Here is a 27055-nt window from a genome sequence, read left to right on the forward strand (position 1 = left end):
CCTTAAATGTTGGTGATCCTTGGTTGTTCATTCGTGTTGATATATGACCAGTTGAATAATATAGATAACTGGAATGGGTTTTCCCTTCTTTTCTTTCTCTAGCAAATTACCCTAAATGGAAAGAATACTGATGGGAATTCCTTATGGGTAGGTAGGACTTAGTATTTTTTTATTAAAGTATGTCGATTTACAATATTATATTAATTTCAGGTGTATAATATAGTGATTCAGTATTTTTATAGTTTGTACTCTATTTAAAGTTATTATAAAATATTGGCTATATTGCCTGTTCTGTGCAATATATCCTTGTAGCTTCTCTACTTTGTACATAGTAGTTTGTATCTCTTAATCCCCTACCCCTATTTTGCCCCTCCGCCCACCCCTCTCCCCACTGATAATCACTTGTTTATTCTCTATATCTATGAGTCTGTTTCTGTTTTGTCATATTCATTCATTTTATTTTTTAGATTTCACATATAATTGATAACACACAGTATTTGTCTTTCTCTGTCTGACTTATTTCATTAAGCAAAATATACTCCAGGTCCATCCATGTTGTTGCAAATGGCAGAATTTCTTTTTTTTATGACTAATATTCCATTGTATATGTATACCACATCTTTATCCATTCATCTGTTGATGGACACTTAGATTGCTTTCATATCTTAGCTATTGTAAATAATGCTGCTGTGAACACTGGGGTGCATATATCTTTTCAAATTGTGTGTTTTTGTTTTCTTTGGATATATATCCAGAAGTGGAATTGTTGGATCATGTAGTTCTATTTTTAATTTTTTGGAGGACTCTCCATGCTGTTTTCCATAGTGGCTCTACAATTTACATTCTCACTACCAGCATATGAGGGTTCCCGATTCTCAGACTCCTCACCAACATTTGTTAGTTGTGGTCTTTTTGATGATAGCCATTCTGACAGTCGTGAGGTAATATCTCATCGGAGTTTTGAGTGACATTTTTCTGATGATTACCGATGTACATCTTTTCATGTGCCTGTTGGCCATCTGTATGTCTTCTTTTGAAAAATGTCTATTCAGGTCTTCTGCCCAGTTTTAAATTGGGTTGTTTAGGGTGTTTTTGTTTGTTTGTTTGCTTGTTTGTTTTTGATATTGAGTTGTATGAGCTGTTTATATAGTTTGGATATTAACCCCTCATCAGTCATATCATTTGCAAATATTTTCTCCAATTTAGTAGGTTCTCTTTTTGTTTTGTCAGTGGTTTCCTTTGCTCTGTAGAAGCTTTTAACTTTAATTAGGTCCAATTTGTTTATTTTTGCTTTTGTTTCCTTTGCTTTAGGAGACAGATCCAAAAAATATTGCTACAATTTATGTCAAAGAGTGTTCTGCATGTTTTCTTCTAAGAGTTTTATGGTTTCTGGTCTTAGATTTAGGTCTTTAATCTATTTTGAGTTTATTTTTGTTTATGGTATGAGAAAATATTATTTCATTCTTTTACATGTAGCTGTCCTGTTTTACCAGCATCACTTATTGTAGAGACTGTTTTTTCTTCTTTGTATATTCTTGCCTCCTTTGTCATAGATTAATTGACCATAAATGCGTGGGTTTGTTTCTGGGCTCTCTGTTATGTTCCATTTATCTATATTTCTGTTTTTGTGCCAGTACCATACTGTTCTGATTACCGTAGTTTTGTAGTAGTCTGAAGTCAGGGAGTGTGATACCTTCATCTTCGTTCTTGTTAAGGTTGTTTTGGGTATTTGGGGTCTTTTGTGTGTCCATATAAATTTTACGATTATTTGTCCCAGTTTTGTAAAAAATATCATGGGTGTTTTGATAGGGATTGCATTAAATCTATAGATTGCTTTGGGTATAGGTAGGACTAATTTATTGGTGTGTTTTGCTCAGAGTGGATAAGCAGAGAGCAAGCAGACAGCCCAGGTCCGTCTCTAATAGCCTGATAAGGAGGATCCTATCCTAGGTTTCAACCACTATACTTTGGAGCCCAGAATCCTCTCAGGCAGGTTAAACCTTTTTTTATCCTCCATAACTGTTGGTTCAGCCCACAACCCCTTTCTACAGGAAGAAAATTTACATCTTCCCTGAAACATTCTCCTGTGTGTGTAGTTGGACAAGGGTCAGCATACTTTTTTGGAGACTAAATAGTAAGTATTTTAGGTTTTTCAGGCCACATGTCCTCTTTCATAACTTTTCAACGCTACCATTGGAATGTAGTTGTAGACAGTATATTAAAAAATGAGCACAGCTGTGTTTTGATAATGCTTTATTTATGAACACTGAAATTTGAATTTCATATAATTTTTACATGTCACAAAATATTCTTCTTTTCTTTTCTTTGAGCCATTTAAAAGTATAAAGACCAGTCTTAATTTGCAAGGTATACAAAAGCAGATGGTAACCTGGAAGGTTTGCCCTGTGAACCATGGTTTGCCAAACCCTGTGCTAGGCTGTTGCTCTCTCTGCCCTGTTCTACCTATCACTGTTATTTCTACCTTTTAGAAAGTTTTCATAACCTCTAGTATGTTGATGCTTTTCACTCCCTTTTAGTGACCTAAGGGTCAACCTTTCATTCTACCCAGGCCTTCAATGGATTGGATGAGGTCCACGCACCTCATCCAGATAGGGAGGGCAATCTGCTTTACTTAATCTGAGGATCCAAATGTTAATCTCATCCAAATACACCCTCACAGTAACACCCAGAATAATGTTTGATCAAATATCTTGACACTGCATGGCCCAGTCAAGTTGATACATAGAATTAACCATCATTCTCACATAGCTGGTAAATGATAGAGCTAGGATTCACAACCGTGATGAGCTGTCTGATGACAAAATTCAAGCTTATTTACAATTTGTACCTGGACCCAAACTCAGCATTAGTATCCTAAAGGTAGCCTTTTATTTAGCCAGTTTATGGATATTTGAGTAAGGAATGAGGCATATTTGTCTTGATAAAATGAGTAAATTCATAGTAACCAGGATGGTTCGAGATTGTGATATGAAACAACAAGTAGTAAGTGAGACATACTTAACACAGAGGTGAATGATTTTGAGTTTCAGAAGACCTGTCTTAATCTTGTGAAAGAGAAATTAGACCCCTTTGTTTCTCCAAAGCATAGAAATTTCAGTTTCAACTCATATTAAAGAACTTTTTATCAGAGTTGTCCAGCACTGAAACAAGATTTTTAATCATTTAAATATATTTGCTTTTAAAAATCTTTAGAATTTTAAGGCCATGTTTTTACCTTTTATATTTTTTCATTCCCTAAAATGCAAAGTTAAAAAAAAAATTAAAGACCATTTTGTACTATAATTTTACCATTCTCCAGAGTGAAAGATTTGAAATTAATTTTGTAGTCTGTTTGGTATTCTAAGTTTATTTTAAAAAAATTTAAAAAGCAGCTCATGTTTCCTTTTTCTATTAACTTTTCCTAAATGAACTCACATGGAATTAATGAATTACTATCATATATGATGATCATTTTCTCTCATTGAGCATTGGAATATGTTCATTTTAGAGCTTATCAGTAGCTCAGTCTTGATTCTCTAGTTGAAGTAGTTATGTCAGCCTTTGCATCTGGCTCAAGGTCTTGGGTCCTTTTTCCATAGGAAAAATCTTTTTGTGATAAAAATATACGTAAGATTTATTATTGTAATCATTTTTAAGTGTACAGTTCAATGGCATTAGGTATATTTATGATGTGTAAACATTGCCACTATATTTTTCCAGAGCTTTTTCATCATCCCAAAGGGAAATGCCTTACCCATTGAGCAATAACCTTCCCACTCCATCACCGCAGCCTCTGGTACCTCTATTCTACTTCCTGTCTCTATGAATTTGCCTATCTAGGTACCTCACATAAGTGAAATTGTATAATATTTGTTCTTTGGTAGCATTTGCATAGTGTTTTTCACTTAGTATAGTGTTTTGCAAAGTTCATCCATCTTGTATCATGTGTCAGAACTTCATTCCTTTTTATGGCTGAATAGTATTCCATTGTACGTATATAGCACATTTTGTTTATCCATACATCTGTTGATAGACACTTGTTCTGTTTCCATCTTTTGCCTATTGTGTATACTGGTGTAATGAACATCAGAGTACAAGTATCTGTTAGAATTCCTTTAGGTATAACCAAGAGTAGAATTGCTGCAGCATATGTTTAACTTTGTAAGGATCTACCAAAGTGTTTTCCACAGTGGCTTAACCATTTTGCATTCCCACCAGCAGTACAGAGAGGTTCCATTTTCTCCAAATCCTCAGCAACTTTTGTTCTTTCTTTCTTTATTGGATAATAGCTGTTCTAATGAGTTTGAAGTGGTATCTCATTGTGGTTTTGATTTGCATTTTCCTAATGATTTGTGATGTTAGCATCTTTTGCAATCTAGATATGCTGAGAATTTTCCAAATCATCAAGTACTGATTTCTTTTTGCTTAACTTCCTCAGTTTATCTCCTTTTATCCTTTTTCATTCCTCAATTTATCTCCTTTCTCTCACATTTTACCATAATTAGCAAGGAGAAACCAGTAAATGCCTTCAACATTTTGCTTGGAAATGTCAACTAAACATTCAGGCTCATCACTTACAATTTCTACTTTTCACCCAACATTAGAACACATGTCAGTTTTGCTACATTGTAACAAAGACTGCCTTCCCTCTAGTGTTCAATAACATCTCTCATTCCCTTCTTGAGACTTCACCAAAAGTCCAGTTAATGTTCATATTTCTGTAACATTCTGTTCCTGACAAATAAGTGTATTCTCTAAGATGATACAAGTGTTCTCAGCCATCCTGTTCACTTCCTTCTGAGCATTCACCAGAATCTCCTTAACGTCTCTTATTTCTATTGGGTTGGCCAAAAAGTTTGTCCGGGTTTTTATGTACCATTTTATGGAAAAGCCTGAATGAACTTTTTGGTCAATCCAATATCAGATGGCTCTTCAAGGCAATCTACCAATAGTCTCTTCAGTCATTATTATTTTTCTTAAATTTTTTGTTATCTGTTACAGCAACACCCCACTTCCTGGTACCAAAATCTTTTTAATTTCCTGGGAATTCCATAACGAATTACCACAAACTTGGTGGCTTAAAGCAACAGAAGTTTACTTCGTTACAGTTTCCAGGGCCAGAAGTCCAAAATTATGGTGTCAACAGAAGTATGTTTGTTCCAACAGCTCTAGAGGAGGATCCTTCCCTGCCTCCTGCAGCTTCTGGTGGCTCCTGTCTTTCTTTGGCTGTGGCAGCATAACTTCAATGTCTGCCTTCATTTTCACATTGTCTTTTTCTCTGTGTCTCTGTGTGTCCTTTTCGGTCTCCTTTGAGGACATTCTCATTGTATTTAGGGCCCACCCTAATCTAATATGATCTCATATTGATCCTTACCTTGATTATATCTGCAAAGATCCAGTATTACAATAAGGTCACATTCTGAGGTTCCAAGTGGACATGAGTTTGGGGGAAAGGGAGAACACTACTCAACCCACTATAGTCTCTTTTTAGGTAATTATATTATAAATGTTATATAATTATTTATAATTTTTAAAACTCAAAGTTTTGCATAATATTTTGTTGTGAGATTATTTCACCATACGCTAATACTGTTAATGTTAATATTCATATTAGAAAGTGCCAAATAGGGAAATCACTTTTCTTTTTAGACTTTATAATATATATTAGAAGTATGGGGTTCTTTAATGCGTCTTTGCTTTTTGATGAGGATATTGTACACATGGGCATACACACACATGAATAAAGCAAAGTTCTGTTAACTTAAAGTTTGTTACTCAGTATTTATTCACACCATATAGTGAGATCCTAAATCACCTCTCAAATTGAATGGAAGGAGTGTGTGATTAGATTTTCTTGAGATTTGGGGTGTTTTAAGACTGACTCCAGGGACTTCCCTGGTGGTCCAGTGGTAAAGAATTCGCCTTTACAATGCAGGGGACGTGGGTTCGATCTCTGGTCAGGGAACTAAGATCCCACATGCAGCCAGGCAACTAAGCCCACACACCACAACTACTGAACTCACGTGCCTCAACTAGAGAGCCTGTGTGCCACAAACTACAGAGCCCACATGCTCTGGAGCCCACGCACCACAACCAGAGAGAGAAAACCCACATGCCACAACTAGAGAGAGAAAACCTGCACGCCACAACTAGAGAGAAGCCCATGTGCCGCAATGAAAGATCCTGCATGCCTCAACGAAGATCCTGCGTGCCGCAACTAAAGACCCAACACAGCCAAAAATAAATAAATAATAAATAAATCTTTAAAAAAAAAAAAAGACTGGCTCCAAAATGTTTAGTGAGTTCTTCAAATATTTCAGTAACTCAGAGGAAAAAATATTTTTATGAGTAGCAGCAATATAATTTAAGTATATTTAGTTGAGTGTTCTAAACAGGTGGGATTATTAAGATCAAGCACAGTGCCTGTAAGTGGATGAAAGAGTATATTTAAGCACAATTATTGTTACAGAAAAAACAAAAAAGAAAAAATCAACCCTCACTTTTAAGGGTCCTAAGAGAAAAGGGAAGAAAGATGTTAGGGTCATAAAGAGAGGAGATTAAATAAAACAAAAATTGGGGTTGAAACAGAAATGCATTATAAAGGAGAGGGAAGGTAGATTGGCAAAAATGAGGAAGTATCAGAAAAGTGAAATGTACAAAAGCAAAGGCAAGAAATAGGATGGGGAAGACTTTAAGGAGAGCAAAAAATAAGAAATAATGCTATGACTAGCTTAGCATTAAAGGGTAAAAGATGAATATATCAGAGTTTCTTTCAAATTAAGTCAAATTAATGATGATTATTAGAGAGTAACTGTAGTCTTGATATCATACACTTAAGTCAAGCTTCTCATGCCATTTTCCCTGTAGAAAATAGTAGGAACCATTTTATGTATTATTCATTAAATTGCAAGTAAATATATTATTTATGTTATATTGACATGTGATATTATATATTACACAAACTTTTATTATATATGTTATTTATATTATATACATTTCAAGGTAAATATTCATATGTTATCTTCTTTTAATGGCAAAAATTTGGTTTTTGGTGTAAACGATGAAACTTTGCATGTAAACACATATAAAGCAAACTGTTGAATGTTTCACGTAACAGTGGTGATACATCATTTCCTCAGTCATAAGAACTGACATGAGTTATTATTGTTGAATATGAGGCAGGTTTTAACATCCAGGAGAATATCAAACATAATATGTTTTGCCTTTGACGTATTATGACTGGTCACAGAGTTTTTCTACAATATCAGGTGCATTCCTCATATTCAGTAAATATCACACTAATCAGGCTTAACATATCAGCATTACAAACTACTTCTCTGCTGCCTTTGTATTCTTAAAACTAAAACTAACCCTAGATATTCATTCATGCTGACCTGTAGAAATGAATGTTATATCCTCTCTATTACCTGCAAATTGTTTAGAAGGATTTGATATATCATAACTGTATATGGTTGGCTTATCAACTCCTTTAAGTCCTTGACCACAGTTTTCTCTAGGTTGATTGATGTATTATGTCACCCATTTACTTTCTTCTACTTAAATTCTCTGGTAAACAAAGGACTTTAATATTCTGCTTTTTAAAATCATTTTATCCGAAGTGTCATTGAATATCTGAATTCAGAATCCTATTGATCCAATAAGGAAGATGAACCTTAACAGCTGAGAGACACTTGGTCATATTATATACTACTTCAACTAAATATGGCTGAAAGAAGCCTTTACTTAATATAATTTTGATTTCCTGCTTTAGGAATCCTGAAACCATGGATCACCTATATATGCTTTGAGACATGCTTTAGATGTTTTTTCTGGAAGCCCTGCAATTGCCCTAAAAATTGAATGTATCATTGAAAAGACCTATGGTAAGTGGGTTTTTTCCCTTCTTTTTCTTCTGTCGGTTTCATGTTGTGGTTAAGTCTTACAAATGTTGTAATGCTGCTCCCTGCTGGACATAGTATAATTTTTTAAAGTTGGCACTTAATAGATGGGCAAATAACTGGTTAGCTGGACCCACTATAGAGGGGAATCCTTGCCTGCATTCACAAAAAAACAACAGTATACAACCAAAGCAGCTCTGTTTTCATAATGGGTGATACCCATTATGTTGATATCTGAAGCCTGATGAAAGTGCTGATAGTCTTGTTTCTAAGTTTTATTGTCTGCTTCCTGTTTAGTGGCATCTAAAAGTTGTAACAAACATACATTGAAGGGTGCTTGTAGGTGATGTAACTTTTAGGATTTCCTAAATTATATGTGTGTGTATATGTTTGTAATCTGTCTGATTATTATTATTATCTCGTTTGTAATCATTTAAATTCCCTTTGTGTTTTTCCAAAGGAACTATTTAAAACATCTTTAGTATAATTTAAATTAGACACTGTTGGATCTATTTTGAGTGAGTTACCCTACATTACATTTTATACAGTGGACTTTAAGTGTAACTTGTTTTGTATATCCATCCTGTAATCTAGTGGTTATGTTTTCTAGTGCACACAGTGAACCATTCTTACACAGAGTGACATTGGATTGGATCTCAAGTGTCATATTTGTGTCCATCCTATTATGAACCCTCATACTGAATGCAAACACAGGTGTTCCTAAAATTGTTTTAAAATGTGTGAGAGTTAAAAGTTTTTCTTCCTACTTTTGAGCTAAATTATTATATATTTTTTGGAGTGCAGCCTGCATAAAATTAATATCTGGGTGTAACATAGATTTATTTTGAAAGTAAGCATACATTTTATTGAAAAGAAGAAAAAGCAACAGGCACAACATTGAGCTAAGCAAAAATTTAACAAAATAACTGATCTTATACTCTTTAATGACCTGGTACTTTTTTTGTGGCCATTTGAAAAGCCTGTAAAATCTGTTCTTTATAAAGATTCTGGAGAATTAGGCATAGTAACTTATTTCTTTATTATTAAAATATTGCAATAAAAATTAGAAATGTAGACCAAGAAAATAAAATTGTTAGCAAAAAAGAGGGGCCCTTTCTTCCTTCTCTTTCAGAATATATTTTTTCAGAAAGTGTATCATTTTAAATATTTTTATTATGAAATATAACACTATATAGAAACATAAAATGAATAAGTATAAAGCAGACATTCAGTAACCATAGATCATTACTGACATACCAGAAGTTCTTGGTATAATCTTCCTTTTCCTTAGAGGTAACCAATGTCCTAATTTTTGTGATAACTATTTAGATAATTCTCTATAATTTTATCACTTTTATGTGTATTCCTCAGCAGTGTGTTCACATTTTGCCTCTTTTTAATCTTTATGGACTCATATGTATTCTTTTTTTGGATAAACTTTTTTGTATTTTTGTTGGAAATGTTTTTGTTATTTTTAAGGGGAAGGGTATGAAGAAATAGAGAGCTTAAGGTAAAGTCAGAGGGCTGACTTCACTGTACTAAAGAGCTTAGGGACAGGAGGAGTTGTAAGGAATTTAGATGTAGCTGCAATCAGAATGGGATCAAGATGCCTGGGGACAAGTTTGTAGCCTTTCAGGGTAAGTGAGAGGCTGGAAAGATCGCTAGGAAAGGACAGCATTCTTGAGGAAAGTGTATAGGCTAGGCATGGAAAGCATTATGCTGATGGAACCTATCACAGTGCTGTCAGAGAATAATGGGGGAAGTCAGGTGAGTTATCTAGTCTGCACTGCCTCCAGGTCTCCAAACCTGATGCTGTCACAGTCCTCACAGGGTATCTCTTGGAACGAGTCTGGGGCAGAAGCTCAGAGCCCCTTCTCAGTAGGGATGGAGGGGACCCTGCTGCTGCCACTGTCACTGCTCAGCCTCCTCCACTGCATTGCAAATGGTAGAGGAAATTCCCAGCAACGTGGCTTAGGCCTTGCAGCAGCATCATGGAGGTTCAACTGGATGAGCTCCCTGAGTACTTTCTTTGGGCCAAGTACTTGAAAGTCACAACTCATGGAGTAGATCCTGTAGAGTGTGGCTTTGATGTTCAGGCCAAAGAGGTCTCAAGGGTTTTGCTTGTATATGTTCAAGGTAATGAGGGCGATGTCCTTGCTGTGCTTGGGCTTCTCCCAGCCTAGGCCATATGATAGCACCTACTCCTGCTGGGGCTCCAACTCTGCTTGAACTCCAGCATCATCAGGCATGTATCCTCTTCCAACAATTGGAAGAAGTCCTTGCAGTCCACAGAGGTCCCATCCTTGTCTATCACCAGTGTTAACCACAGGGTCTCCAGTGCTTTGTCTGGTAGTTCCTGGCAGGTGGCAGCTGTGATCACAGACACAGAAAGGTGGCTAGAGTGGTGGAGCTGGGGTCCAGACCCTACAGCCAGTCTTGGAGCTCATATTGGATCCTGACTGAGCTTGGAGACTGTGACGACCTTTGTACTTCCCTTTGGGTTGGTGCTAGATTGCTGCAGTGTGACACTGCTGCAGCTGTGGGGTGCTCCTGTGGGGTAGCATGGGACGCAGATGGGCCTACTGGTGAGCCCCATTGTCTGGAATCATATGCATTCTTTCTTCCTTTACCCAGCATTATGTTTTGAAGGTCATCTACATAGTTGCATGTAGTTTTATTTTATTCATTTTCATTATCATGTGTTATTCCTTTGGAATGAATATGACAGAATTCATCCATTCTGTTTTTGGTGGGTGTTTGGGTTCTTTCTGGTGTTTGGCTATTATAATTAACATTTCCATGAACGTTCTTTTACATATCATATGTTGATTTTTATGTGTCAAGTGGGAAAATGTCATATATTTTCAGGTTAAAGATAATTGATTATAGTGGTATTTTAAATTAATTTAAATGAGTACATGAGGAAGTTGTTGTATCCTGAGAGTGACACATATTAAGTGTTGGAAAAGATTCTGAAGTGATCATAATTTCTTTACTGTAGGCCTTAAATATATGGTAGAGTGCCATGTAACTTGTGACAGTTTAAAAATAGTATATGTGTAGTAGATATACAGATATAGGACCTAATGTAGTAACTCTTTGTTTTACTTTATTAGCACTTTGATTCCATTTACTATTATATCATGTTTTCTATAACTTCTTCACTTTACTGATGAAGAAAATAAGGAAAGCTAAAGAGATTGAGTGAATTGCACAAGGTTGGAGCCAGAAACCAGACCAAACTGTCTACTTAGTGGCAGTCACAATTTAAAGAAAACAAAGTGAAAAGTGAAATCAGGATATATTCTTGAGTGTGTCCAGCCATTGAAGTGGAGAATTTGCATGACTAGCTTTCAGAAATTATCAGGTATTCTTTTGACTCTTAACCAAGAAGTGGCCTTGCACAGAGAATTGTATGTTTAAAGGCCCCCAAAATGTTACTGCACTTTATTACAATTCATCTTCTGAAAGGCAACTGTGGTATATTCTAACTTTGAGAATCTTACTTAGAGTAATTCCTCATTCATTGGCCTGTTATTAACAAGTGGTGTACTATTTCCTCATCTGTTAATTTTGTGAATAATTGAATCTTATCCTTTTGTGTGCCAAAGTTTATTTCATATGAATATTTTTTTATAAAATGTTTTTGAAATATAAAATGTACCCTTCTGTCTTTTTAAACAGAACAAATTGAGTATAATGTAAGTTGTTTTTGTTTTTGTTTTTTTTGATGGGTCAGAGTTGTTATTGTGAACATTAGTCATTTCACAGAATTTATGTGATTTCCTCAGAGACCGTTATGCTGTCTAGGACCGTTTTCCTAAATTGTCTTAGACTGATAACTTTTATGTCCTGGGTGCTGCTTACGATGTGGTTTTTTTGTTGTTGTTTTGTTTTACCTTTGTTAGGTAATTCTTGTTTTTTGCTCTCAGTGCATTATATTAACTCTAATGTAAAAATCAGCATTTACCTAACATATTCATTGGTTAGGTGAGAGCTTAAGTATGGTCTGCCCCATCTACTGATTAAGGGCATAGAAAGTAAATTTAAAATTTACTTTGGGGTCAGCAACTTGTCTTACTGCTTTGTTCCAAGAGACTGAGATTATCTTACAACTGATTTCTGGATGATTGAAATGCAGCCTAGATTTGCATGTATCAATACTATGGTATCCTTATTTGGGGAATAAAAATTATCATGTACATATTTTCTTATAAAACAGTGATATTGAAACTGGATTAACTTAAGGATTCCTTAAATAGGAAGTCCAATGAGCTTAAGTGGTTGTTTTTAATGATAAGATATTTGACAGGATGGACTTTGAAATAAAAACAATGTATTAGGTGACATTGCCTATTGAAAATGTCAGTCATAAAGATTAAACTACCTTTGAAATGATAGCTTTGTAAAGGAAAATATAGAAGTAACATAGATTTGGTTTCCAGAAAACATTTAAGTGCTTCAGGAAAACATTCATTTAAAAGTGAAATGCATTTGACTGCTTTCCCAATTATAAAATACTGAATGTGAATTTAAAGGAAAAAAATTGGGATGGGGGGTGTGTATTTGTTTTTAAATGAAAGGAGATCTCGGGAAGAGAGATAGACAGTTGCTATCCCAGCACATTAGGCATCAATATGATGATTTCCTACATCAGCGATATTTTTCCAACTTGAAAACTAAGTCAGCAATTTTACATATGCATTTGGGGACAAATAAACAAAGAACTTCATATAGTTTTTTCCAATGAGAACATCTTTGAGAATTGCCTAATGAACAAAATATCTTAGAGGCCCAAAGAGAAGAATAGCTTTTTCTGGTATACATCTGAGATGTATATGTGGTGGAAGCAAAATGACACAGCCCCCACAGAAGAAAAATTAGCAATTTCTAGAGAAAGACCAATGCATTTACACACTTGTCTCAACCAATTCTGGGAATTTATTACAGATATACTTACGTACTTATAAAATAACATATGCAGGGCTTCCCTGGTGGCGCGGTGGTTGAGAGTCTGCCTGCCGATGCAGGGGAAACGGGTTCGTGCCCCAGTCCGGGAAGATCCCACGTGCCGCGGAGCGGCTGGGCCCGTGAGCCATGGCCGCTGAGCCTGCGCGTCCGGAGCCTGTGCTCCGCAACGGGAGGGGCCACAACAGTGAGAGGCCCGCATACCGCAAACAAAACAAAACAAAACAAAACATATGCATAAAAGTTTTCATTGTAGCTTCTTTTGTAGCAGCAAAAGATTGGAAACATCCCTACTATCTATCAGTAGGGTACTGGTTGAATGAACTCTGGCATAGCTGTACAGTGAAGTACTCTACAGCTGTAAAAATAGAAAGGTTGTTCTCTATATGAAGATTTGGAAAGTTTTCAAGCATACATTGTTATTTGAAAAGAGCAAAGTTCAAGCAGAGTGTATAGTAAACTACTTTTTGTGTAAAGGAGGAGAGGCATAAGATATATTCATAATTGCTTATATTTGCATAAAGAAAATCTGGACAGGTATACAAAATCTAAATCTTGTATGTGGATGGGTAAGGAAAACAAAGTAGATGGGGCTTTTACTGTATATCTTTTAGATTGTTTTTAATTTTTGAATATGTGACTATGTTACTAGTTAAAAATAGTTTTGTTTTATTTGTTAGTCAAATGAGAGAGAGAAAGAAAGGGATAAACCTACTATATTTCCCACAGAATTAGCCAGTTTTGTTCCTTTATCCCCAGAGCCAGGGAGATAGTAAGAACTGAATAAATATTTATTATACAAGTAAAATGTGAACTATATAATCATTAGGTGATCTCTTTTAGCTTCTTTCTTTTTTTTTTTATAATTTATTTTTGGCTGCGCTGGGTCTTTGTTGCTGTGCGCGGGCTTTCTCTAGTTGCAGAGAGTGGGGGCTACTCTTTGTTGTGGTGCACGGGCTTCTCATTGCGGTGGCTTCTCTTGTTGCAGAGCACAGGCTCTAGGTACACAGGCTTCAGTAGTTGTGGCACATGAGCTCAGTAGTTGTGGCTCGTGGGCTCTAGAGCGCAGGCTCAGTAGTTGTGGCTCATGGGCTTAGTTGCTCCACGGCATGTGGGATCTTCCCAGACCAGGGCTCGAACCCGTGTCCCCTGCATTGGCAGGTAGATTCTTAACCATTGTGCCACCAGGGAAGCCCTTAGCTTATTTCTTAAAGTATCTTTTCAATATGAGAAAAACAGTGTTGTAAATCGTGTGTTGGTTCCAGTATAGAAGTAAGGGAAAATATTTAAGTGGGAAATGAGATGTAAATTGTCAAATTATCATGAAGTTTCATTTAATTTATAGGATATTGATATTAAAGAATTATATTTTAACTTCACTGAAAAGTAAAATAAATGTTTTCAAAAGATTCCCATTAAATTAGGTAATAAGCTTTCATAATAAATAAAAGCTTATGAAATTTGAGGGCAATGGGGAAAACGGCAAACATATTCTTTATACTGCCTTATCTTCTGTGCTACTTTAGTTTCTCACATAAGGGCAATTTTTCAGTACTGAGACTATTTTAGAAGCTCTGTTATAATAGCGGCACCAGCAGCTACTCTGACACAAAGGCCAGTTATCTCTGAAAATATGGTATTGTAGCTTGGGAGCTGGGGAATATAATAGGGTGAATAGCTGTTGCTCCTCCATTTATAAGAGTTCAGGAACTTATCTTACCTATTGGTTTGAAAAATTGATTATTCAAATAAGTAGTATAAGAACCTTTAGTTTTCACCTTTAGGTTATACATACATTAGTTGTTCCTAAATTTCTTATGACAAGGATTTTGACTACCTTTGTATATCTGTATTTGTGTGCAAAATTGCATTTTTAAAGAAAGCTATATATATGGAAAAGTGTACATATTGTAAGTGGATGGCTCAATGAATTTTTTAGAAGCCAAATACAATTATGCAAACAGCACCCAGATACGAAAAAGAACATTATCAGCACTCTAGAAGACACCTTCATGCTCTCTCCCAGCCACTGTCTCCCTCCCTGCACAAGGATTACCACTGCCTTGACTTTTAATAGCATAGATTAGTTTTGCTTGGTTTTGTATTTTATGTATAGAATTATACAGTATAATTTTTTTATGTCTGGTTTCCTTTGTTCAACATTATGTCTTGAGATTCAACTACATTGTTGCATGTAGTTGTAATCTGTTCATTTTCATTGCTGCATTCTATTATATGACTATATCACAGCTATTTTTTATCTATTCTGTTAATGGACATTTGGGTGATTTCCATATAATAAATATAAACATTCTAATACATATCTCCTGATTAATATATTTATGGGTTTCTGCTGAGCATATGTCTAGGAGCAAAATTACTGGATCATAAGTACGTTTATTTCCAGCTTTAATCAAAATTGCCAGTTTTCTGAAATGGTTGTACTAATTTACGTTCATATGAGAGTTCAAGTTGCTCTGCGTCTTTGCTAACGCTCCCTTTTCGCCATCTTTTTCATCTTTCAATTCTGGTGGGTATAAAGTAGTAAATCATTATACTGTTTTAATTTCTAGTTCCCTGATGATTGATGAAATTGAGCACTTTTTCATATGTATATTGACTATTTGTTATTCTCTTTTGTGAAGTGCCTGTTCACTTCTTTTGCCCATTTTTTTGTTGGGCTGCCTTTTTCTTTGATTTGTAGGAGCTCTTTATATATTCAGAATATGAGTCCTTCATTTTTTTAGGTATTGCAAATATTTCTCCAACTCTGAGGTTTGCCTTTTCAATCTATTAATAGTGCTTTTGATGAACAGAAGTTTATGCCTTTAAAGTAGTCTAGTTTGTCATTTATGTTTAGTGCTTTTACATCTTACTTAAGAAATAATTGTCGATGCCAAGGATGTTCTGTGTTCTGTGTTTTTCTCTAAAAGTGTTGTAATTTTACCTTTTGCATCTGTAATTTTTAGCCTGTATTCTCACGTTAGGCAGTTTTGCTTCTCTTTTTAGACTCTAACTATGTCTCTAGACAGAAAAACAAAGTGGACTTTTGTAAATGAACATAATTATGTACCACCTACAAAATACCCCCTTAAGAAAATAGTGTGTAATCTGTGTTTACCTTACGTGCAGCTTTAATGTACTACTTTATTTATTTGTTTGTCTTTAAGGAAAGTTTACTAGAAAATCCAGGAAAGAATTTCTGGGGTGGGAAAATGTTATGATTTTCAATATTTTTAACAATTCTAGTATTCATAAAAATGTTTATCCATGAAATTTTGTGAAGTATTTACAGACGTAATTCCAGTTACCTCATTTGGGTATAGTTTACGCTGTTAAAGTTTAGGATATTTAATTGAGGAGAAAAATTAGGTTTTAACTTTTGTCATCAAAGCGATATGAATGCTGTCTATTGTATTTGCAAATTATTTTTATAAGCTTCTTTTTTTCTAAACATCTTTTTTGGGGTATAATTGCTTTACAATGATGTGTTAGTTTCTGCTTTATAACAAAGTGAATCAGCTATACATATATATATATATCCCCATATCTCCTCCCTCTTGCATCTCCCTCCTACCGTCCCCATCTCACCCCTCTAGGTGGTCACAAAGCACTGAGCTGATCTCCCTGTGCTATGCGGCTGCTTCCTACTATATAAGCTTCTTTTTAATTATTTTGATTTTAAGTAGGATTTCTTGTGAGCATCCATTTGTGTACAAGTTAACATTCATAAGCCCTTCAGTGATACTTTTTATTATTCAAAAATATTTTAGGTATTTGTTCTATGTGCTATTATTTATATTGCAGCAAAGTGTTTTTATATACCCTGGTATTTTAGTTTTTATCTTGTCAATAATGTTTATTGTTAACTTCATGACTATTGTATTACTTAATTTTACATTTATATTTTATGAGAGTAATTGCCTATTTAAAAATATATTTTGTCTTTGATCACAGTGCTGAAATTAAAGAAAGGTGATTGTACTTGACTCTTAACTAAGCACCTAGATATTTTTCACTTGTCATCTTCATTTTTTAGTTTAAAGCATAACATTAAATATAATTTTCTACTGGCTTTTATTTTAATTCATGCATTTGAAAACTGAAATTCAGATAAAAGATATTTTCAAAATAAATTCAGCATATTATTTATGAGTGGAGCAACACATTAGCATTGGGTTCACAATAGATCATATCGCTTTTATTCCATCTTACAAGCTTAGCAGCACAAACAGAATAATCAACATATTATTTGGCTGTCATCTGCTGAACAGAAACCAGAGATCACAAGGAGGTTTTCCCTAGCTGTGGTGATGGCCTTTTTGTTCCAAGCCTCCATCTGGGAGGGCCATGGTGTGTTATCATATGGAACGCGGGGTTTTCTGTAATCTGCTTAGCTGCACTGCAGTTTGAATCTTCATTCCATGTTTGTGTAATTTATAATTTTAATGAGACCATGGCTCTTGTGGGCTTTGAAATATATTAAAAGCTCTTTTGTGCATATGCTTTTGTTCTTGCTTAATAGGCTCAGTGTATTTAAAACTGATGAATTTTTATTCATGAATTTGGATGTCTGGGGATTAGCTTAGACTGAATATCATTGCACTCATATATTGATGACTAGAAAGTTTTTTATTGTTATTATTTTGGGGTTTTTTTTGTGTCTATGTGTGTCTATGTCTGTGTGATACTTGTAACCAGAAAAGAAAAGAACTTAATTTTAAAAGGATAGGAAAAAGTGACATGGCTGGGTCATGAAGAATTGATTTAGAGTTTACCCATCTTATTTATTGATACTCATATTTCATCTTTAGTCTTAGTATTTTAGATACATATTATGAAGGAATAATTATGAAAAAGCAACTTTTAAATGAGTTAATACCTTACATACTATTGTTTATATTGAAATAATATTCCAATGTGTGACAAAGATAGACTGTGTGTTTTAATTGTATGATATCAATTGTCTGTGGTCATACTAAATCAGCCGTTAACTTTCTTGAATTAAATTAGGTATATGTTTTATACTTTAACTATTTACAGTTTGCCTTGTTTCTGTAAAACACTTTTTATTAATGGACTATTTTTTCTTTACCTACATTGATGAAATGATGAGGAGAATAATGAAAAAGCAGTTTTCTAGTAATTTATAAAATTGATCTTTTAAATTTTGCTAAAATTCTGAAATATACTAAATGCTTCAAATCTCTATTATAGTTATTACTTAAAATGTAGTTTTAAAATTTGAATATAAACAATTATATAGCACCTTAGCCAAAAATCACAGCCCTGCCTAGATCCAGACTTTTTTGAAGTTGCTGTTTATTGGACTCATTGAGGGATAACACACAGACCTTACTAGTCTTTTATGAAGTTGCCCAAGCTGTGTTTTTTCTAAAAACCTTTGTTTACTGGGTTAAAGCATTTTTGTAACTATAAAACATTCTTTTTTGGTACATGTTGGTCATTGATTTGGCTGGTCCCTTCTTCTCCCCCACTACCCTTAAGCTAGAGATATGAAATAGAAAATAAATGACAACATTTTGTTTTTCTTTACTAGGCTTTTCTATCAGATTTGATACTGGAATGTTTGTTTTTCCATAATAACCCTCTGCTTTAGTGTTTTTATTAGTAGTACAATTTCAGTTAGCTTAGGAGTATGTTATTGAAATTGTATGATCTGCTAGAGCAGTGCTGTTCCAGAGAAATATAATGCAAGTCATATATATATATTATTTAACCCATTAGATCCAAAATATTATCTTTTCAATATGTAATTAATACAAAATATTTTATTCTCTTTTTGTACTGTCTTCAGAGTCCAGTGTATATTTTATACTTACAGTACATCTCAATTTGGACTAGTCACATTTCAAGTGCTCGATAGCCATATGTAGCTAATGGCTACCTTATTGAACAGTGTAGCTCTAGAGTATTACATATAAAAATCGTAACAGAAATGTGTATTTTTTCATTCTTCATTAATTTTCTTGTAATATTCTAATAAAGATAATCAAACAGTATTCATGTTCTATAAAGTTGAAATTACATATAGTTTTTTATAGCTCTAGCACTAATAATATTGGTGCCTGATTTATACACAAAATCAGAATTATGTTACCTGACTCTGAGTATTTATCAGATATTATGGAGCTATGCTTACAGGTATTGTGATGATAAGGAGATAATAATGGCCAACGTAATGGATGTAGTATGTTCCTCAACAATTGTGGGCAAATCAAACTTGTCAAATAAGTCATATTTCAGGTATACCGAGCATCTTAATTTTATAAGAATCCCATGGCAAATCTTGATACTTCTTTTTTTCTTTAAAGTTGAGAACTCCTTCTTCTCACATTCTTAGAATTTTTCTGGATAGGTATTTGGGTAAATGAATATGAATCTCTTTTTTCATATATGTTTGCTTAGAGTTGGTACAGTTTTCATTTTCTTGGAAGAAAACTAAACATAAAGTATTGTTTTTTAAATATTTCTAGGATTCCATACATTTTAAATGCTCTGTATATATATAAATATAAGGAGAGGTTACTTCACTGTGTACTTTAAAAGTATACAGTTAAGAATTATAAAACTTTGAATTACAATTGATTTGAATTTATTCAAATATTTTAAAGTATAAAATGATCAAGATGATTTGTATAAAATACTGCTACTGTAACTACTTTATAAAAAAGTAGAGGCCTTATTATATGTAACTGACCTTCTTGTTCATGTATGGTTTAGGGAGAAAATCCTGTTTGTGAAACCTCTGAATAATTCACATTTTCTAAATTTTGAGGGAAATGAACTAATTTTTATGTAATCTAACTTTTATGTAGATATTGGCTGATGCCTGTTGTATTCTTTTACTCACTTAAATTTTTATTGACTTCTCTTTGTGACTTATACATTTAAAGTGTTGGCACAAAATGTTGAACTGTTCTTTAAACAATGCCTCTAGTTTCTTGGAGATGATAAATCCATCCATTGATTTCCTAATTTTATTATGTACACAGTCAATTGTAATCCAAGATTACAGCAAACAAGATGTTAATTTCTAGCCATAATCTATGTACATTTCAATTACAGAGCATGATTGTTCTAGAAGCACAGAATGAAAAGGAATAACATTTGTGCTATCCTCACCGGAGCTGTCAATAAAAGATGTAATAGGGGATTTAGGAATCTGGAAATGGCCAACTAATTTATGTGAATCTATTTTATTTCAGCTAGAAAGACCAAGCTCTTTTTCGTCTGCACTGCATATTGCAGAGCACAGGCTGTCTATAGAAAACCAGGCGGCTGCATATGGATAGTCCCTTGATATCATTCACTTGCTGTGTAATCTTATTATGCAAAGTTCTAATCTTCACCTAGAATGAATGCCTCTGGGTCAGAATATAGTCATATCAGGGTTTTTGAGGTCATGTTTTGTGATCCTTAGCTTATTCTTCTAAGTAGGGCTGGGATTTAAATGGTATTCCCCAGACGCCAGCAGATAGACAGCAGAACCTGCTGCCTTTTTGGAAGACAAGACCAACATGAGGTCCCTAGTAGGATTAAACTTGATTTGTAGCTGTAGGATTTTTTAACAGATGTATTATTGGACAGGGAATAGGGGGCCACCAGCACAGCAAAATTGAATCACGACTGGCGTTCTCAGGGAGTTTGCTGTCTGCTAAAGCAGCAGCTGCATGTGGATTTGACTTCTTTCAGGTGAAGCGACTTCCAGTCATTTGGAAAGGATGGGATGAAAAGGAACCTTGGTGATAATTTTGATGTCTGCAAGATTTAGTACCAGTGTAATGGGATTATCCGTAACACCTTCACTGCAGAAAAAGCCACCTGGCACTATAACTGGCAGCAACTGAGAACTAATCCTTTCCCATCTCTTGGATGTCATTCATGAAGCTCAAAGCGATTTCTATCCTGCTAACTATGATTAATTTTATAAACAACAACCAAAAAAATCAGGTGATCAAGGCAAAGAATATGCTTTTTTATTATTTAAAATATGTTGCCTTATTATAAGCTATATGACTCAAAATTATGGAAGACATATATAGACTATAAACTATGTATGACTTAAAATGTATTAAAATGTTCAAATAGAAAAGTTGATTATTGTCTTTTATACTTTTTCTAGTTTGGTGATACAATGTGTTTGCTATTGGTAAAGATTTATATTTGACATTAAATATTAAAGACTTTAGTGTTCTTCTAGATATGAGGCCATTATCAATAAATCCTACTGTCTATAGGTATAAGGAATTGTAGTAATTTGTTTTGTCATACGTTTTACCTGTTTTATGACTGCTTCAATTCCTGCTGATTAAATATTTTTAGTGAATAAAATGTTTAATGATACCAAAATATATCGACATATACTTTTGATAATTAAGGAAATGCTGACTCAAACTGCTGATAAAAAAGCCTCTTTGTGAAAGTGTATGATCTTATGTAAAAGTCATAAAATAGTTTATATCAATACTGAATGACTATTTTTTAAAATCAGAAATTCTTAGTCAAAGTTTTCCTTTAGCAGATGGGGGTTTAGTTACTTGCTCTAGAATCATGTATTAGTTAATTGAGGTTTTCTTTTTTTAAGCATTTTATTTCAACCAAAAACTTTATCAACTACTTTGTTTAGAGGTGTTAATTATTTTAATATTCTTTTCTTACATGGTCCAGAATAAACTGAGAGAAAATGAAGTGAAATTATCCCATCAGTCACCCAAACAGTATGCAACATAACTGCCAAGACTGGAAAAGATAATTAGTGTTGTCAGTGTTATGATCCTGGAATACTTTTAAAATATTTATTCATAGGACTTGATTTTTATCTTATTATGTTTTTTGATTTAGTAGCTTTATATTTGAAAAAATAGATTATATAACGTTAATCTTAATGTTTTTAAACTTAAAAATCTTAAATATAGGTGACTAAAGTCTTTTTGAAATTATAAGAATAACTGAAATATAATCATCCATTATGCATAATATATTGATTTACTTGCAGTCTCTGTTTATGTGTAGTACATTTTACTTTTCTCCATATGAGGTCTTTATCTAAAAAAACAATAATAAAATATAAATTTATGTCGCGATCGTTGGTCAAACCTACCTAGCAAATTTGTTATTCTTAATGAATTTTTTTTAACTGGTTCCAAGCTATTGTATTCCAAAATGTGTTTCTTCATTGCTTGTCCCATTTAAAGTGAATGAATGAGAAAGCTTAATAATATTTCTACTGAACTGCATTATGTTCGTTTTAAAGGACTTCTTTAGCCTTCTGTTTGTATTTTTACTATTTGAAAAGCTGTTTATGTAAAATTCTGTTACACTGAAAAGATCTATTCATGAAATAAGTGGACTAAAAACTTTTCCTTATCCTCGTAATATAATTACTTGTATTTTAAATATACAATATTTGGTTTATGTGTAATTTCAAATTATTTTGTCAGGTAGTGTATTTCTCAGGGTAACTTTCTATGGTAGTTTATATAATAGTATTATATAATTATTTCAAAAGAGTAGCTTTCCTTTCAAAATAAAATTTGTCTAAAAACTTTTATTAAACATGGTCACTGTTTACTTTTCTGTTTTTTAATCAGCTGTTTACTGAGTGGCATTTGAGAGTTAAGTGTTTTTTCCTTCCCTGTCCTAGCCATTATTATTTGACTAGAAATGGTTATCTCCTTTGGAAAGTCCCAAATAAACTCATCTTAATTAAATTCATTGTAAACATATAGGGTCTTCTCAGTGACATACATTCTTTTCAAATAGGTATCCGTTACTTGAATTTAATACCTTGTTGATAACATAAAGTTGACTCATCTTTAAAAGCTACAACTAATAAATTTATTGCACAGGTGACTCATAATGTGTCTTTAATAAAAGTTAAGGGAGTTATTTTTGGAGATAAGAAAAAGGGATATAGGATGGGAGAAATGAAGAAAATTAAAAAAAAAATAAGTCAACTGTAACAGTAGTGCAGGATGGGAATCATAGGACTTATTGATTATTTAAGAGATGATAAACTTTTTTTTCTTTTTTGGTAATTTGTGAGCCTTAGTATTACCCCTAAAGGGCCATGCATGAACTGTAGACTGGCACATAACAGCTAGCCTGTAATAATGCTAAATGATATTTCTTCCATTTGAATGAATATCCTTCAACTATTGCTTGTACAACTTGTATATTGTTCTGAAATAGATGGATTATATAGCCATTGGGGAATTATTGGTAAATGAATGGGGTGGTTTTGGTATTTCACTGTTTGGAAGCTGGTACTTAATTATATTAATAGTGTCAAGTGCTTATGCTTTATAAACGTAGAATGAGTTTTGATTTTGTATATATATGTATAAAAGGTGAACTTCAGAAAATAATATTGGATTTTCAAAATCATTGAAATGTTAGCATTATACAGTTTATTTGATGATGAAAATTTATAGAATGTGATCCCAAAGTTAACATTTAGTTTAAAAATAATGAATGGTTAAATTTTGTCAAGTTTCTGAAAATGGTGAGTATGTCTCAGTGGTCTCAAATGACAGCACAAAGTTCTTTACTGGGTTTCCTTCCTGGGAGCTTACTAAAACTACTGATTCTGCAGCCTTGCTCCCACAAATTCTAATTCATTAGCTCCATGATGGGAGCCTGGAAATTTGGATTTTAATTAGGTTCTTCAGTTATTTTGATGCTGCAGTCAAATTTAAAGCAGTATTCAAGGCTTTAAACCTTAAAGTGCTGTCAGTTATTTCCTCTGAGAATGAATCAAAATAAATAGATTTAAATAAAATTTTCATTGATTATGGGGATAAATGCTCCTTGAATTTGCAGTTCTAGAATGTAAAAAGTATCCTCTGCACATGTCTTACAGTAGGTTTAACATTACAGATTTGAACAATTCATGAGCAGCCTTGAAGGTGATTTTGAAATGGCAGGAATTTGAATTACTTTGATGGAGAGGCTGCTGTGTGAGAGTGAAATATTTAGCTATTGAACAGAGTACACCACTCAACATCCATGTCTTAATGAGTCTTTGTTGTTCTCTTCTTGTCACAGTAACTTCCATTCACGGTCAGAAATGGACATATATCTTTCAGTTACTTTGTATAGATAGATAGATAGATATAATTCTATGGGAAAAGTGTATTTTGTTGTAGATATTCTTGAATTTTAGAAATCATAGAGGTCTCAGGAATGTCATAAGTCTGCTGTTTCTTGTCCAAATGAAGGTAAATGTAGCAAAACTATGATGTTGGGATTTGTCTTCTGCTTCACATCCTACTCTCTTCTCACCTTTTCTTAATGTGAATCCTTCTTTAAATGCTAATATATTCACTAACTATTCCATGTATCAAAACAAAAAGAAGTATGATATTAATCACTTCTTTGATTGACTGCTTATAATTTAAAATAAATGAATTTCTGTAAACTGATAGTTTCAATTAACCCTGACACTTTACCTTTTTTCCTGTTTCTGAAACAAAACGCTTTCTCTTCTTTTCGAAGGAATTCCAGACCTGAACAATCAGGTGGATATTTTCTTTGTGGCTTTGGGTATTCTGAAATCATTGTAAAGCCTACTTTAATGGTTAGATCTAAATCAAGATCTTAGACTTGTACCCCTATTCCCAGAAACTTCAAGGATGGAGAAATGTCTACTTGTTTTTCAGCTTCTAGAGTTCACTCTGCTCCATCTTTTTAGCTAGTTTTAACGTCAGTCCAACCTCTCTCCCATGCCTATTTTATAAATAGTCTCCAACAAAGTTCTTTGATTTTTATTGAGAGGCAGTAGAGCATAGTGGTGGACTTTAGAACCCAACCTCCTTGTTTTGAATTCTGGCTCTGCTGTGTATGAGCTGTGTGATTTTTAATAGTTCCTTAACCTTTCTGTCCCTCAGTTTCTTTATCTGTAAAATGAAATACTTGATAAAATGAGTTCTCATAGAGTTATTGTAAGAATTAAGTGAGTTAATATATGTAACTAGAACAGTGCTTGGCACTCAAGACTACTATTTAAGTATTTGCTGTAATTGTTGTTACTGTTATTTTGGTTGGTATTTGAGGATTTTTTATGTATATTGAAAGAAGCCATTATTACCTACATCCGACAAAGTGTTTTCTAACTTTATGTTATAGGAAGAAAAAATTTTAAAATCTATAATGTAGATATAGAACATTGAAATTAGACAACAACCTTGCTCCCTTATGCCAGTATTATGTGGAGTTTTACTATATATATATATATTTTTTTTGTTTTGTTTTGTTTTGTTTTGTTTTGTTTTGTTTGCGGTACGCGGGGCTCTCACTGTTGTGGCCTCTCCCGTTGCAGAGCACAGGCTCTGGACGTGCAGGCTCACGGGCCCAGCCGCTCCGCGGCATGTGGGGCCTTCCCGGACCGGGGCACGAACCCGTGTCCCCTGCATCGGCAGGCAGACTCTCAACCACCGTGCCACCAGGGAAGCCCGAGTTTTACTATATTTTAATCAGAATCTCTTAAAGGTTTTCTGGGGAGGATTATTGTACGTTTCCTTTCCTGTATTATGTGGCACAGTCACAATTTTAAATTTTCATTTCTTTTTTCCTAGCTTTTCTATTAGTTATGTGATAGAGTACGTAGACTCCCCATTAAAGGAATTGGTTCTCTACATTAATAACTCAGTTTTTTTATTGAAGTATAGTTAATTTACAATGTTGTGTTAGTTTTAAGTGTATAGCAGAGTGATTCAGTTATATATATATACTTTTTCAGATTCTTTTCCATTATAGGTTATTACAAGATATTGAGTATAGTTATCTGTGCTGTACAGTAGGTTCTTGTTGTTTACCTATTTTATATATAGTAGTGTGTAAATGTTAATCCCAAACTCCTGATTTATCTAACTCAGTTTTTTAAAATATAAATGTAATAGGGAATAAAAAGTAGTAAATTCTGTTTCCTAGGTGGATTAAAATTCTATATGCCAAAGCTTTCCAACTTCTCTCACAGCACACATGGAATATGGTACGTTATCTGGCACACAGTAATGAATGACTAGATGAGCAAGGCTGCTCAAGGATAGAAGTGGCCATTGGCCACTTAGAGCAGCTTAGAGCAGTTGTTCTCAAATTCTGTTTCAGAATCACCTGGAGAACTTGTTAAAACACAGACTGCCGAGCAACACTCCCATTCTGATTACATAAATCTTGAGTTTGGCCCAAGAATTTGCACTTCAAACAAATGCCTGCTGATCTGGGGACCACACTTTGATAACTACTGTTTGAGTGTGTCGGTATTTTGATGTGGCTACCAGGTAGAATAATTACACCCCTCACTCCAAGATATCCATGTTTTAATCTCTAGAACATGTGAATATGTTACCTTACATGGCAAAAAGGACTTTGCAGATGTGATTAAATTAAGGAATGTGAATGAGGAGATTATCATGGATTATCTGGGTGGGCTCTATTTAATCACAGGGGTTCTTAAGAGTGGAAGAAGATGGCAAAATAAAGCCAGAGAGTTAGAGGGAGATGGGACCAAGGAAGAATGGTCAGAGAAATGCAGTGCTGCTTACTTTGAAGTCGGAAGAAGGGGACCATGAGCCAAGGAACGTTTGTGCTTCTAGAAGCTGGAAAGGCAAGGAGATGGATTCTTCCCTAGAGCTTCCAGAAGGGAATGCAGCCCTGCCAAACCTTGATTTTTAGTTCAGTGAGGCACATAGTGGACTTCTGACCTACAGACTGTAAGATCATAAATTTGTGTTGTTTTAAACCACTAACTTTATGGTAATTCGTTACAGAAGCAATAGAATACTAATACATCTGTAACCAGTTCTGTTTACCAGCTTGCTTTATGCTGAGAGTTCTCAGTCTCTGCTCTTGACCTCAGCTCATGAGATTGAGAAGATAAAAACCTGAATTAAGAGCTCCTTCATTTTTCTACTATCAAACTAACAAAACTATCAGTGTTTGAACACAGCTTTTACAATTGTATACTTTAAGAGTGAATTTCATGGCATGTGAATTATATCTCAGTTTTGTTTTAAAAAAGGCCTTCCTGGGCTTCCCTGGTGGCGTAGTGGTTGAGAGTCTGCCTGCCGATGCAGGGGACACGGGTTCGTGACTTGGTCCGGGAAGATCCCACGTGCCGCGGAGCGGCTGTCTTCGTGACCTGGTCCGGGAGGATCCCACATGCC

At 34.1% G+C, this 27055-nt stretch overlaps 1 protein-coding gene and 1 pseudogene across 7 annotated transcripts in view; one reads left to right on the plus strand and one right to left on the minus strand.

Annotated features, from left to right (window-relative positions):
- IMMP1L (inner mitochondrial membrane peptidase subunit 1) overlaps positions 1-27055 on the plus strand; it is a 74374-nt gene that overhangs the window by 10686 nt on the left and 36633 nt on the right. For 3 of the 7 annotated variants that reach the window (XM_060159473.1, XM_060159472.1, XM_060159478.1), the window contains exon 2: positions 7772-7883. The gene's annotated coding sequence lies outside the window, so the exon portion shown is untranslated. Of the gene's footprint in view, positions 1-102; positions 148-2051; positions 2135-7771; positions 7884-27055 lie in introns of all 7 variants that reach the window. The other 4 variants (XM_060159477.1, XM_060159474.1, XM_060159475.1 and 1 more) reach the window with 2 other exon arrangements.
- Positions 9774-10494, minus strand: LOC132526471 (lipid transferase CIDEB-like; annotated as a pseudogene).

This window comes from Lagenorhynchus albirostris, chromosome 9, assembly GCF_949774975.1.
Source record: "Lagenorhynchus albirostris chromosome 9, mLagAlb1.1, whole genome shotgun sequence".
In the NCBI taxonomy this organism is placed as follows: domain Eukaryota; kingdom Metazoa; phylum Chordata; class Mammalia; order Artiodactyla; family Delphinidae; genus Lagenorhynchus; species Lagenorhynchus albirostris.